General features: G+C 28.1%; 1 protein-coding gene across 1 annotated transcript in view; it reads right to left on the bottom strand.

The window, feature by feature from the left end:
- The window catches only part of sns (nephrin adhesion molecule sticks and stones), a 207092-nt gene extending 193768 nt beyond the window's left edge, over positions 1 to 13324 (bottom strand). Inside the window, exon 1 of the mRNA XM_075357955.1 lies at positions 13202 to 13324. The gene's annotated coding sequence lies outside the window, so the exon portion shown is untranslated. The remainder of the gene's footprint in view (positions 1 to 13201) is intronic.
- Positions 13325 to 14003: the final 679 nt, after the last annotated feature.

Genomic DNA, 14003 nt, shown 5'->3' with positions numbered 1-14003 from the left:
CATTTTCAAGAAATCAAATTTCTTGTTTTTAATCGTACAATTTCAGGAAAAATACAACAATTAGAAAAATAAAAATGATGGAGGTACAAAAAAATTTTCATAAGTAAAAATTCTGTGTGTAATTCATCGTTAATTTAACGATTAAATAAAATACGTGAATGGAAAAAAATTTCAAAGAAATAATATTCATATAAGAAATTGAATAGTGTTTTGTACGTGCACATAAAATAATTTATAAATTTAAAAATTCTAAATAATTACATTTATGCCAACGAAAAGTTAAACTAAAGATCATTCTATTTCGATAAATTAATAACAAGAAGGATGTATGAAAAATAATTAAAATGAATCACTGGAATTCCTTTGAAAAAAAGTTCAAAACTGGTATGGAAAATTTTTTTTGTTTATCATACAAATCGTGTATTTACAATCGGTTCCGATTAAGGAGCCACAAATAAACGGTGTTGTAAAAAACACGTGAAGAGGGGTTTCCAGAGAACACTCTCAATAAAGAGTACATACATAAATAAACATACATAGATAAACTACATGTACATAAAAATTTAAACCTGCTTAACAGAGATCACAATAGTCTAGTGAAAAAAAATAAATAAATAAAGATTCTACATTACGGTATAAAACATTAGATACAGATAAACAAAATAGTAGCACAACAAGAAAGAAATAGAAGGGCGCCAGGCTTCTCATTAAGATATAGTAAAGATGTTTATCATATACTTGATAAACAACCTGTTCAAGTGTCACTCAGATATCTCAAATCCATCAAGTGTTGGCGTTTAAGTCGTCGTACATCTTCACTGTTATCCAAGAGATAGATAAACTGGTAGGAAGTTCACATAACTGTTTAATCGCTGATTGTAACTTAAACTGAACCGCCTGATCTCGTCACGAACATAAGAAAACCCAATAGGGTTGTGAATTTCCTCATTCCGAGCGAACCACGGTACCTCTGCCATGGATCTCGCCAACTTCTTCTGAAAACATTGCATTATCTAAACGTTACATTTGCATGTCGTGCCCCATATCAGTAAGCCACATGTCCAAACCGGTTTTAGAATCGCTTTGTACATCAAAAGTTTACTGGACAACGCGACAGGTGAGGTGCGAATTCCTACCTAACAAACAATAAAACTTCTTATACTTGGTGTTAAGTTGCTTCCTTTTCTCTTTCACGTGGTACTTCCACATTAAACGATGATCAAGGTGGAGTTCAAGGTACCGAACCCGGTCAGTGTGCAGGATAATGACACCTTACAGGTGGACTTCGAGACAGTCTCTCCTTCTCAACGCAAACGTAATAAGACTTGACATATTCGGAATTATCTTTATCCTCCATTTTGCTTATTACTCGCCGATCAAGTCTAATACAGAATGTAGCTTTGTTGAAGCCAAGTACGAATCCTCGTTAACGGTCAGTACACTGTATATTAAGCAAACAAGGAAAAATGACAAACTGAAAAAAGATCACACGTTATTATAAATACAAAATGCTGACAATAAATAACTGTTCATTGCAACACTATTGATTTTATAAAGATTTATTTTTTTATTTTTTATTTAGTGAGGTATCAATCACTTAGCCCAATTATCTAACAGTCTAAATTCGGTGGATGTCGCTGATACAGAGTTTTGATTAGAAAGAAAAAGAAAATAAATACAAAATATTTTATTTGTAAAAGCCCCTACAGCTATATCCAGTCTCAAAAAAAAAATTATTGTACTTCACTCCCTTTTTGCTTTTTCTTTTATAATAAATATTAAATTTATTCTCAACAGATAATATTGAAAATTTACTACAGATCGACTATAATGTAATCTATCCAAAACTTTTTTTTGCGCCCTACTTTTGTTTTATTGATTACAAATCTTAATAAAAATAAAGCTTTTGAAAAACGTTTTTAGACATGGCGGTTGGCGTTGAAATTATTATCGTTTTACTTCATTAATAAAGCTTTTAAAATGAATCAATTATTTTACGGACTGATGGAAGATATATAATTTTTAATTAACTCGTGCGGGTTTTACCGTAAAAAAAAATAATAGTGAAATTTAACTTTTTTCTGTTGAAAAATAACAAAACACGGTAAAATTTGGATATGCAATTAACAAAGACCATAATTAACAATCATGATTTGAAAAAAAAAATACAAATACATATCAACATCATTCTTTCTGTATTATAACTTTTCCTTGCTGGATTTTATTTTATGCAGGTTTAACTAATCTTCAATAATATTCCATCTTGTAATTATTTTCTTAATTAGCAAAATTTTCTTTTTTTAAATTGTCCACAAGCTTGAACCTTATATTTTTATTTATTTATTTTTTATATCCTTTCTTCAGTAAACAATCAAAACGTATATATTTTATTCGAGTTATTATTAATCAAACTTCCTTCTTCAAAGAAATTCTCGTAAATTCTCCCATCCTTCTTACCACATGATTTTCTACATTTCAATCTCTGATGGATATTGGAATGCATTTGAATGCTCTTTTTGTAAATTTTTCTTAAATCTTAGAAACATTCAAAAGAATATTTGAGAAGCACATTTTATAACACTTTAGAATGAAGTTTGTTTTACTTTAAGAGAAATTTAATGATTATATCAGGTTTAAAATAATAATAATAAAATTATTAAGAAAACAAAAAAGTTCAGTTTCTTTAAATTTAATCAATGTAATTTTAATAGCGCAACTGGATTACAAAATGAAATATATCCCAACACCTAAAATGAAGGATTTATGATTTATGATTTTGCATATATATATATATATATATATATATATATATGGCATACAAAATAATATACACAGTCTTCTTACAACTGCAAGTAGACAGATTATATATAAAACATTGCGTTATATATAATATGAAATAGAACACAAAAACACAGATTTCAATTGAAATGAAGTTCATTTCAATCATTAGTATTAAGATGTATTCAATTGTAGGATGCAGGTACTGAATAACACCGGTATAGCGATACAATATTTATATGAAGAATTATACGTACAAATTTAGTGAATCTATTACTTATCTTAATCTTAATTATATCTATAAAATAAAATAAATTTAAGCGAAATACAAGATATATTATTAACAACTTTGCATTAAACTGAATGATCTTTTTTAGCTCATACCTAAAATGAATAAATAATGCCTTACACAAAAAATATTATGCAAAAGAAAAGGCAGAATGAGAAAAACTCTAAAAGACCGTACTAACATAAAAATAAGAGTTGTGACAAGAATTCCTCCCACAAAAAAAAATTAATACAGACAGCATTGAAAGAGATGTAAAATGTTACTCGAGATAATCTTAAATTCATTACCGTTTATATATACGAGGAAATAAGAGAAAGTATCAATGAATTGTGCGAAGTTTTTCTTTTCTGATTAACATTATAATAAATTTTAATTAACTTGTTAGGAAACTATTTATGTAGTTGCTACGTAAATTATTAATATATTCCAGTAAATAATTGACAGATTCAGGTTATAACAATATTAGTAATAAAACAAATTATTATAAAGAATGTAGAATGATGAATGATTCTATAAAGACATTTAAAATTATAGAATAAATTATATAAAAATACGTTTGATTACTTTTCTGACAAATAATGGCTTTAATACATGACTACCGTATAAAGTACAACTACGACTCAGTATAACGTTTGACCTTAATTTATGATTTTCTTCTTTCTGTAGTTCAACATTTTTTCTCTATGATTGATTTGATTCTCTATGATATTAAAGATAGATTTTTATAATTTAAAATAAGAAAATCAAATAATACATCACGTATATTGGTTAACGACTAGCAGAAAGACTTTCCCGGCTTATCTGTAATTAAGGAATAAAAATTGCATTTTTAAGTTTTTCTATAAAAAATTAATTCAGTGATTAAAAATTTTTCAATTTTTTATTTCGAAAATAAAACTATCTATTAAGGCAAAAGCGAAAATATTTAAGAGAAGAAATATGATCAAATTCAAATTTTAAAGAATTTTATGACATGCAGGCACACGCAAGCACGTACCCCCATTCAAACACGAGATATAATTTACATCATCAATACTACAGAGTAAAAAATACCATAAATCAAGAAAACTAACCTGAATAAACGACAGAATACAAATAAATGTAATACTATATCAGAATATCTCACTATACAGCGGATAGTTTGCTCAATACGTACGAGTACCGTATGTCTACAGAATGTGAGACACCGATATCCAAGTGTACAACACACGCATGCTTGATTCTGTCAGTTTATTACATGACTGGTATATTCTGCTATTAATCTAGAGTAATACAATATCTCTCAATATATTATCCCAGCTTAAGCCATCTGAATTTACCGTTGTTATAATTGGCTACGACTAGACACGGACAATGAACTAACCTAATCAGACGCTTAGTTAATTAGTATTCCTTTAAGCAATAATTCCAACTGATTATTGTAAATTAGATCAATTCTGACATAATTCGCTAAACAACAACCCAACTAATGTCATATTAATAATTAGAATCAAATAAATACGACTTTGAATACATTTTATTCTTATAACTGCAATATACTACGTTATTAGTAATAATTTTACGCAAGTATCCGTTCATAGCCATTTACATTTACACATTTGAGTCATAGTATTCCATACGATATACTAAGCTTCAAAAATATAGTTCTATTAATAAACTTCACATCAATAAAAAATCATGCACAACACCTAATAGCGTATATTATAAATTACGATCTAAAAAGTTTAATACAAAAATAATAAAGCATTAAAATGTTATACCTGTAATTACATTAAAAATATCTGACAACACAGTTGTAGGACTATCCCGTCACACGGCTTTCTGATGCACGGCTTACACACACAACTTAATTTAAAATAGGTCAGTGCTACACCAGCGCTCCATGTGGTGACAGGGGGTACTACTGACGCAATATACCCACTTAGCTACTAATTTAGAGCATTTTTTTGGGGTGGGAGAGCGATTTTGCTGAAAGATTTTTTTGCAAATATTATTTTTTATTTGTTAACAAATGTGGCTAAAGAAAAAAGACCTTAATTGGGTGAAATCTTGAGATACTGAGGATGACCTAGCTTTACAGCTTTACCCCCTTGACCTTTTAAGTTGAAAATTTGATGGAATCAATGCATATTGGCATTAATGTCAATATACAGAAGTGATCTGATCAAGTTTTGTAAAATCGGTCCAGTAATTCTGGTGATATAAGGCGATTTAGAGTGCGAAACCGAACACACACACACACACACACACACACACACACACACACACACACGTACATACTGCATGAACATCCGGAAAATTTTCATACGGTTTTTTGTTTCTTTGGATTCCTTAGGAGTCAAAACGGCAAGATCCGATGAAAACCGCACATGCCCAAATTGGACCGATTACACTATTTTTCCTTCTACAGATATAGCTCTGCTTTAATGCTTGTCGGGAAAGTAAAAGTTACTTGTCTGCAATGTTTGCAGTGATATTTATATAGAAAATTATTTTACGAATTCACAAATTTAATCATTATATTTTTTGCTTTAAACAAATGAAAATTAACTGCTTAAAAAATTCGTTTTTAATCAAAATAACCGAAATTAATTAAAATTCATTTTTAATGATAAACATACGATTAAAATTAGTAATATAATTTCAAAAGATTGCATCTATAGTTCATTAATAAGTATACTTATGCATATTAAACTGTTATTAATGAAGATTTAACACCAAATCGTGATAAATTTAATACTTCAGACCAAGTTTTAAGAATAGCCGTTTTATTTAGTTTTGCAGGCAGTTTTCCAACATGATAATTTCATCGATCATGTTAATTTTAACATGATAACTTTAATGTCATAATGGAAATGCATTATCAGAATAAAGATGGAATAAATCACATCAAATAAGATTTTTAAATGATTTTAGAAGTATGGACCACAATACGAGTTTTGCTTATGCACATTCACCTCAATTTGTTTAAAATCACTGAACCGCTTTTCATAAAAATTTTCAAAAGCAAAGGATGATAAAATAACTAATTCATTAAGAATTAAATTATTTAACAATTATTTTAGTAAATAGTATTTAAATGAATAAGTAGATTATCTACATGAAAAAGTTACAAAAACGATATCAAAAATAAAATTTTAATTAAATGCACTTCTACAATTGGTAAAATTTCAAAAACTGTAGTTACAGTTTTTTGAAAATTTACTTATTTATTCCTAGTTAGGAATAAACAAATCATTTATTTAATTCTTTACAATAACTGAATGGGTTCAAATAAACAGGATGCGTTCCTTTGATAATTAGTATTTTCACGTTAAAAAATATTTTTACTTTATAAAAGATTGATGTTTTTGGGTTTTCTTAAAGAAACTAAAAATGTACGGAAGGAATGTTTGCAGAAATGTAATTTTTCATACGAAAATGCTGCGGTGGGGTTGAGGAATGATAACTGGAATTCTGAAGTAAAATTTGATCCGATTTTGAAGTTTCTATGGCAATAAAATATGTTAAGGAAAGTAAATTATGATGGTAAGAACAACGCGTCCTTAGAGTACATATTTTACGTAAACTTTAAATATGTTTTTAAACCTATTTCTTTTCAGTAAGGTGAGATTACCTTAAACGTGCACATAAATAACCGTTAGAGAAAACCCAAACAAAACAAAAATTTCTCCTACGGGCTAATGGCGAATAACCAGTCGCTGACACACAAGTGGAGGGCGCAGAATAAGACACTGGCGGAAATATAAAGATTTGCGTACTACTTTCCAAATAAAAAGTTAAAAAACTATTACAATGATTTTAATGATTTACAACAGATCTATAACATTAGGAAAAATCATATTTTTTCCACCTTAAACAGAAAGACATGAATCAGCACTATTACTAAACATAAATACCACTGTACATCAATTAGCTAGAAATGTTGATCTAATAAAAGCTACTTACAGATTTTGTTGAATTTGAACCCAATGCTTGCAGAATCAAATAGTATCTGTCAGTAATAACATCGAGTAACTTAATAAAGAAGCTGGATGAGCAGATGCTTAAGGATGATTTTCGTTATTTATTTATTTAATTTTTTTTAAATCCCTTCTCTGAATTTTAAAATAGTAATAACAATAGTAATTTTCCCTTTATTGTACAAAACTGTTTGTTACTATTATATTATGTCATCTAGTTAATGGATGATAGCAGGATCATTTTATACGAGCTTAGTAAACGTTAATGCATTGTGGGTAAAAGAGAGACGTAGTGAGGTAGTGATTCACGGTTGTGCACTTTCAATTTTCAAGATGACTGCTCACGCCAGGACCAGGGGAGAACTGTACACTATTACAATCACCGACATTACCACACAAGAACAACACTAACAACAACAACATAGAATTGTAATAAGTCGCCGCGCTAAGTTCATTAGCAAACCCTCCCGTACTACATCACAAGGATGAAAGGCGACATATAATTTATGTTCTATGTAGTAAACACTAATTTTGATCATATTTATTATACAGCGGAAATATAACTTTGTTAAATTTAAAAAAGTATAACATTAATAAAAGAAAAATAAAAAGTATTAGAAACAAATTTATGAATTTCTTGAAAAGATAAATTATAAATACTCATATCATATTTATAATATAAACTAAAAAAGGAAAAAAAATCATATTCTCTATGTCAGCGTAAAATACAACATTTTCGTATAAAAATGAAACTACGCTAGTAATTCTAAAATTCCTTTCATAAAATTCTGTGGAGAAGCCAAAAATATTTAAAAAACGATTTTTGTACTACTCAAATAAATATCGTAAGTGAGAGAAAAATATTTCAAACAATTAAAACGAAAAATCTCTTAACGAAGAATTAAAAATATTAGTTCTATCACTTGCAAAGAATAGATAGTTCATCTATGAAACTTAAATAATTTGTACTTTTAATTTAATAATAAGGATTAAAAATTTAAGGAAATCTGAGAAAGAAATAGTTAAATATCAGTACTTTGGGAGAAGAAAAAATAATGGTTTCAATCTTGGTAGCCTTCGCATTATATATGCTTCATTTTATTGACCCATTGCTTCAAAGAAACTTCAAATTCTTCTCATTTCCATTTTTTTTTTTTTTTACGAAAGGGAAGTCTGTATAAAATTACACAAAGAAACTTCAAATTCTTCTCATTTCCATATTTTACGAAAGGGAGTTTTTGTGCGTGTGTGTGTATGTATATATATATATATACATATATAAAATTACACGTCGTGAATCATTTATAATCAACGCCCAGCAAGCACTAGTGAAGATAAATTGATGAAAATTTGTATACTTGTTCTTCTTACGGTGTTAAGTGCACACTAAGATAGGATTTTTGAAATTGTTTAACGGTCAAAATGGAATAACAATGAAATTTACTACGCTTTGAATTTCTTGATAATAAATGAAAATATCAACTTGAATTCTGGTGTGTATAATCTTTATGTGAATATCTAAAAACCAATTTCTAGATTTTTTGAAATTCGACCTTGAAAGAGGCGAAGAAAGGTAAAACAAAATGTATTGCAAACTTTCCCCGTTTCCGACTGTAGTAAACGATATATTCAGTAGATTTGGGCTTGCACGTACTTTTCAGATAAATATTAAAAAACTATTTCCGGTTTTCTTGAATATTAATATTTTAAGGGGTAAAAACCAAAATTTATTTTTTACATTTTTACCGTTTATGATTAGGTTACAGAATCAATCTTCCAGAGATTTGGTAGCATGTGATGGTAATTTATGTTTATAATTCTGATTATGGATTTTACGGGCGAAGCCGCAAAGGGAAATTTAAAAATCAATTAGTGGGTCTCCTACTGACCAAACTGCTGCCTGAAGAAATAAAAATAACTGATAGTATTTATAAATTGAATAGACTTTAATATTTATTTATCATTATTATTCTCACACGCACGGTTTTAATGAAAACAAGGGGTCCAGGGGGCAGAGCCCCATAACTAGACGGGAAGGGAGATCAAAGTGATCCCTGACCGCGACGGGAAACGGAAGTAACCATATAGCGGGAACGAAACCGCAACGGAGACGCTAGTATATACCATTGGATACCATTACTATACTATTAGCATAGCAATTAATGCCTTATTTTAAGACACATATTGCGCACACTTCTTCAGGTGCACAATTCAATGTATGTAATATTACTTGGTACAATGTATTTAATTAAACATTTAAACAATACACTAATTTTGTCACGAAAAAACTTATAAGGGAATTAATTAATCTATTTTATAGTTCATGATATCCACTAATATATATATATATATATATATATATATATATATATATATATAATTCATAATTTCCAGTTATTACCTTTATTACCGTTTATATTCGGCGCCAGCTTATATCATCTTAATATTATTGTTTATATTTATGACAAAGACTTATTACTGTACAATTTTTTGTTTATTATATTGCAGAACTTTATTAATTTATTTACATTAATAATTAAAAATCACCCTCACGAGTTTTCGATACGTTTTTATTAAGACATCTCATCATTGAGAATCGAGACGCAAAGTACACCATTCTGTATTTTATCATGTTTCTAACAATATTGCTATTAACATTGATAATTGTATAACTAGGAACTAAGAGTTACGTAATTCTTATGAAATAGTTTACTTAAATATGTTGTAATACTGATATACCTTAAATAACCATAAGTGAATTATAACGGAATATTTCTTAAGATACGATCCAAATGTTATAAGGAAAGATGGATCTGTTCCTTTCCACGTCAAGCCGTCCGGTGCTGCGATCTAGTGGGTGCTAGCGCTCACCTGAATTAAAGCTGGTACTAGCATTCTACGTTAGAATCCCGCACAGTGCGGTCGCATTTTTCATTTCGTCCAAATGGACAATCAGTATTACTCATAGTTACTAGCATTCGGTGCTCGAATCTGATTCTAAGCGGTCACATCATACTCTTAGTCCGGATGGACTCCATTCTTTGTTCGAATGAACGTTAGCTTTAATGTTTTATTTTATTTTATATTTTTTTTATTTTTATATGTCAAGTTATACGTTATGTTACAATTCATTACATTAACTGTCAAGACGACAATTCATTAAACCATTATTCAACAACGACAAGGCGTTGTCTTCATTCATCACTGTATGAAAATACAGTCAGTCCAATTTCGCTCTAAAATCTACCAGGATCTAAGAAATAAAATTTATAGAATAATAATTATATATATATAAATATAAATATATATATATATATATATATATATATATATATATATATATATATATATATATATATATATTTAATTATCAATACTAAAGGGGGTTCCTGTGGTAAAAAATAAATATAAAGGTTATGTTGCTTGGCTATCAGTTTTCACCTGAAAAAATGAATAACGTAACAGTAGGGGAAATTAAATTGAAAAATTATTTTTATTGTAATTATTTGTCGCCAGTAATAACGAACAGTACTCTGATAATTCCGTTCAATGATACATAAAACCTAATTATAACAATGCAATTTTTAGCAGGAAACATAATTTAATCTTTGAAGAAGTATGGTGTTCAGGCCAAGTTATAATGTATTGCAGATGAAATATGCTACACTTATAAACACCTGTCTTGTATCTACGGTACGGAAAATAAAATATATTTTAAAGAAAACATAGAATTTTATAAGTAAACAAGAAAACAACGCAGATGATTTACTAAAATTCAGATATAGCTAAGTGAAAATATATAAGGAGATTCATTTTTAAGGATTAACGAATCCTATAAGAAAAGTGAAATTACAAAATTTAATGTTTTATTTGAGCATACACGTCAGGTTAATAATTTATGACATTATTTTAAAAAGTTAAGGTAAGAATGGAAAAAATGTAATGAAATAAATTTTACTTCTAGTTTTCTTATGTCACACAACTTGAGAGAATTTCATTTTTCAACGTTATATAATCTTGTACAGTGTCGGAAAGAACAACAGGTGTAAGAAAATATTAAATTTTACTAAGAAAAACGAATAAATAAAAAAAACACGAAAAGAAATAACAATAAGTTTTAACAGGTAAGGGAATAAAATCTTTATTTACGTGTATCCTAAGCATGACTTTATATAAGTTTCGATGTTTCATATAATAGAATTTGTTAAACAATGCACAGGTCTTAGAAATTACACCTTAGTCATATAACACAGCGTTACAACTAACTGGCAGCAACCTACCCCCATTATGATAGTTTTACCGTAATAAAACTGGGATATATCTTATACAATAAAGATCATAACAGTTTACTATCTCCAATTGGAATAAGGCTTCTGTTTGGTGAACGCAGTGAGCTGATAATGTAGTGATTATCAAAATTAACACCCTAATAAATTTCACTGCTACTCACAATAATGAATATAACATTGTAATTTAATTAAGGACAAATATAATATGAATTTTAAGTAACTATCAATAAAAGTATTATTATTTGATGGATGAATTAAAACAAGAACCAAACAATACAATTAAACGAAGTAAATGGAAAATTCTACAATATCCTAATTCTGCATTTCTAATTATATTGGATCTAATTTATAAGGTAACTTTTTAATGCTTCTTTCTTCTTTCTCTCACTAAAAAAATTGGACATTCTGTTCTCAATGTATATGTGCATATCTTAATATCGTTTCATATCGTTTTTCGTACCTGCAAAACTCTTAAGGATATAATTCAATAAATAAAATAGAAACCATTTTCGCTTTATATCATTCCGCTAATTTTTTTCATATGGTTCCGAATGATATGGATTTCGCCTGTTTTTCAAACGTCAAAATAATATATCTCAAAACATTTTTTTATATCCTGTTATACTTTTATTGTAATATATATATACACAGAGAGAGACAGATAGAGAACAGTATAAAAATTAATAACGTTTTCATAACAAGTAAAGTACTCAAATTAATCAGTTATTAACGTAAAATGGTTCAAAACTGTAAATAAAGTTATTGCCACAACTAATTTACAAATTAAACAGAGAAGTTAACATACATAAAGTTAAGCAAATTTGGGTTAACATCAACTTGAATTTCTGTTCGTTATAACATAAATTAAGTATTTTGTTGAAGTTTTAGAATGTAACGGGCATAAAGCAGAAGGGGGAGACAGAATGAGAGCATAAAGCTCAAACTTTCTTGTTTTCGTCGTTTACTAACAGATCGACATCTGTCTATTTACGTATCTTCATGAAGAGAAACTCAACCGTGTTTATTCTAAATGAAATTTTAATAAAATCCTTTCCAACCTAGCTAAATATTTTAACATTTCATTTTCAGACTTGTTGCATTAAATTCATTTTATCAGTTCATTTCGTAAGCAATATAAAATTTGAGGCTTCTTTTTATGTAAAAATATTTGCGCATAGAAATGTATAATTTGATGATTTCATCATGGTAACAAAATATTTAAAATAACATTTAATTGCCTAAAAAAAAAATTAAAACAATTCTAACTGTAGCTGAATAACACTGTAGTTATTTGGATAGCACGCAAACGAATCATTGTTTTCTACTGTTATTAGTAAACATGTTTTGTTAATGGGAGTAAGATTCTCTGAAAATATATATGGTAAAAATGACTAAAAATTATATTTTTATTTTTATCTCACTTCACGAAAATTAGACCGATAAATAAATATATATACACTCGTACACAAGATTAATTTTTTTTTTAATTCCACACACTCGTTCGAACCCGTCTGCACATCTTGAAAGTTTTACTTTCTAAGTAAGGTAAAGAAATTCTTTTAGTTGTGATGACGAAAAGCTATTAAACTTAGATAACTTGGGTTAGGCAATACTTTGTAAAGTTTTTTTAAAAATAAGTTTTACAGTTGGCTGAGAGATGTCAAAAATATACTCTTTAAAATGGAAATTTATTGAACGGCAACTTTGAATAGAAAAACGTTATTCAAGTTTGTGAACATTTTTCATACGAATAAAAATTAGTAACGAACTTATTAAAAAAGAATCAATCCTATTCTTACAACCGGTATAGATTTACCTATAACTATCTTTAAATTTCAAGAATAAATAATAATAATAATAATAATAACAGAAGGCTAACTTACCGAGGGCGAATCCATCCTTCGTCCATTGTACTCTACCGGCCAAGTTTGCGACTTCACATTGAAGCGTAATTTCTTCTCCTTCGTGTACTTTGACATCTTTAGGAGACACTCTAAAATACTGCAATTGAGCTTCCCCTGCAACACAATAAAAAAATAAATTCAACTTTAAGAATACATATTTCATTTTAATAAAAGTTTACACTTGAATTCAACGACCCAACATACTAAAAAACTGTATTAAGTTAACATTCTTTTAAGTTCAAAAGAAGTAGAAGTAAAACCACACAACCACCTTAACTGCTGAAAATTGATATTAAGTTAATAATAAGTTATTTAGTTCTTTAACCTTTTTTATTCCACGAAAACTCATCTCTTTGTTAGGAAATAAAATTATAGTATTCATAAATAATTCAGTTTTATACGGTTAAGACAAATTCTAATCTAAAACGTTTGTTAGGTGAATTACTACATTCTTTTAGTTAATGTATCAGAAAGGTATATCAGAAAGATAATAATTCATGTAAAAAGGAAAATCTTAGCTAAAACGTTCAATAATATCTATATGTATAAAATAAACGTTTAAATTTCTTTTACTGCTTCTTAATTATAGTAAAGTATGATTAGGCATTAGTTTTATGAATTAATAACAAATATCCTTTTTATCGAGCAAATGTAAATCTTTCTCTACTAATATATATATATTCATATCCACATCCCCTGTGGATAAAATCTATAATTTTCATGTACTTGAAAAATGTTTGAAGAGAAACTATATACACAAAAAAAAACCTATACCTATGAT

The sequence above is a fragment of the Lycorma delicatula genome, chromosome 2, assembly GCF_047948215.1.
Source record: "Lycorma delicatula isolate Av1 chromosome 2, ASM4794821v1, whole genome shotgun sequence".
Taxonomy (NCBI): Eukaryota; Metazoa; Arthropoda; class Insecta; order Hemiptera; family Fulgoridae; genus Lycorma; species Lycorma delicatula.
The sequence above is the reverse complement of the archived record's forward strand: the minus strand, read 5'-3'. Positions and strand labels throughout refer to the sequence as shown.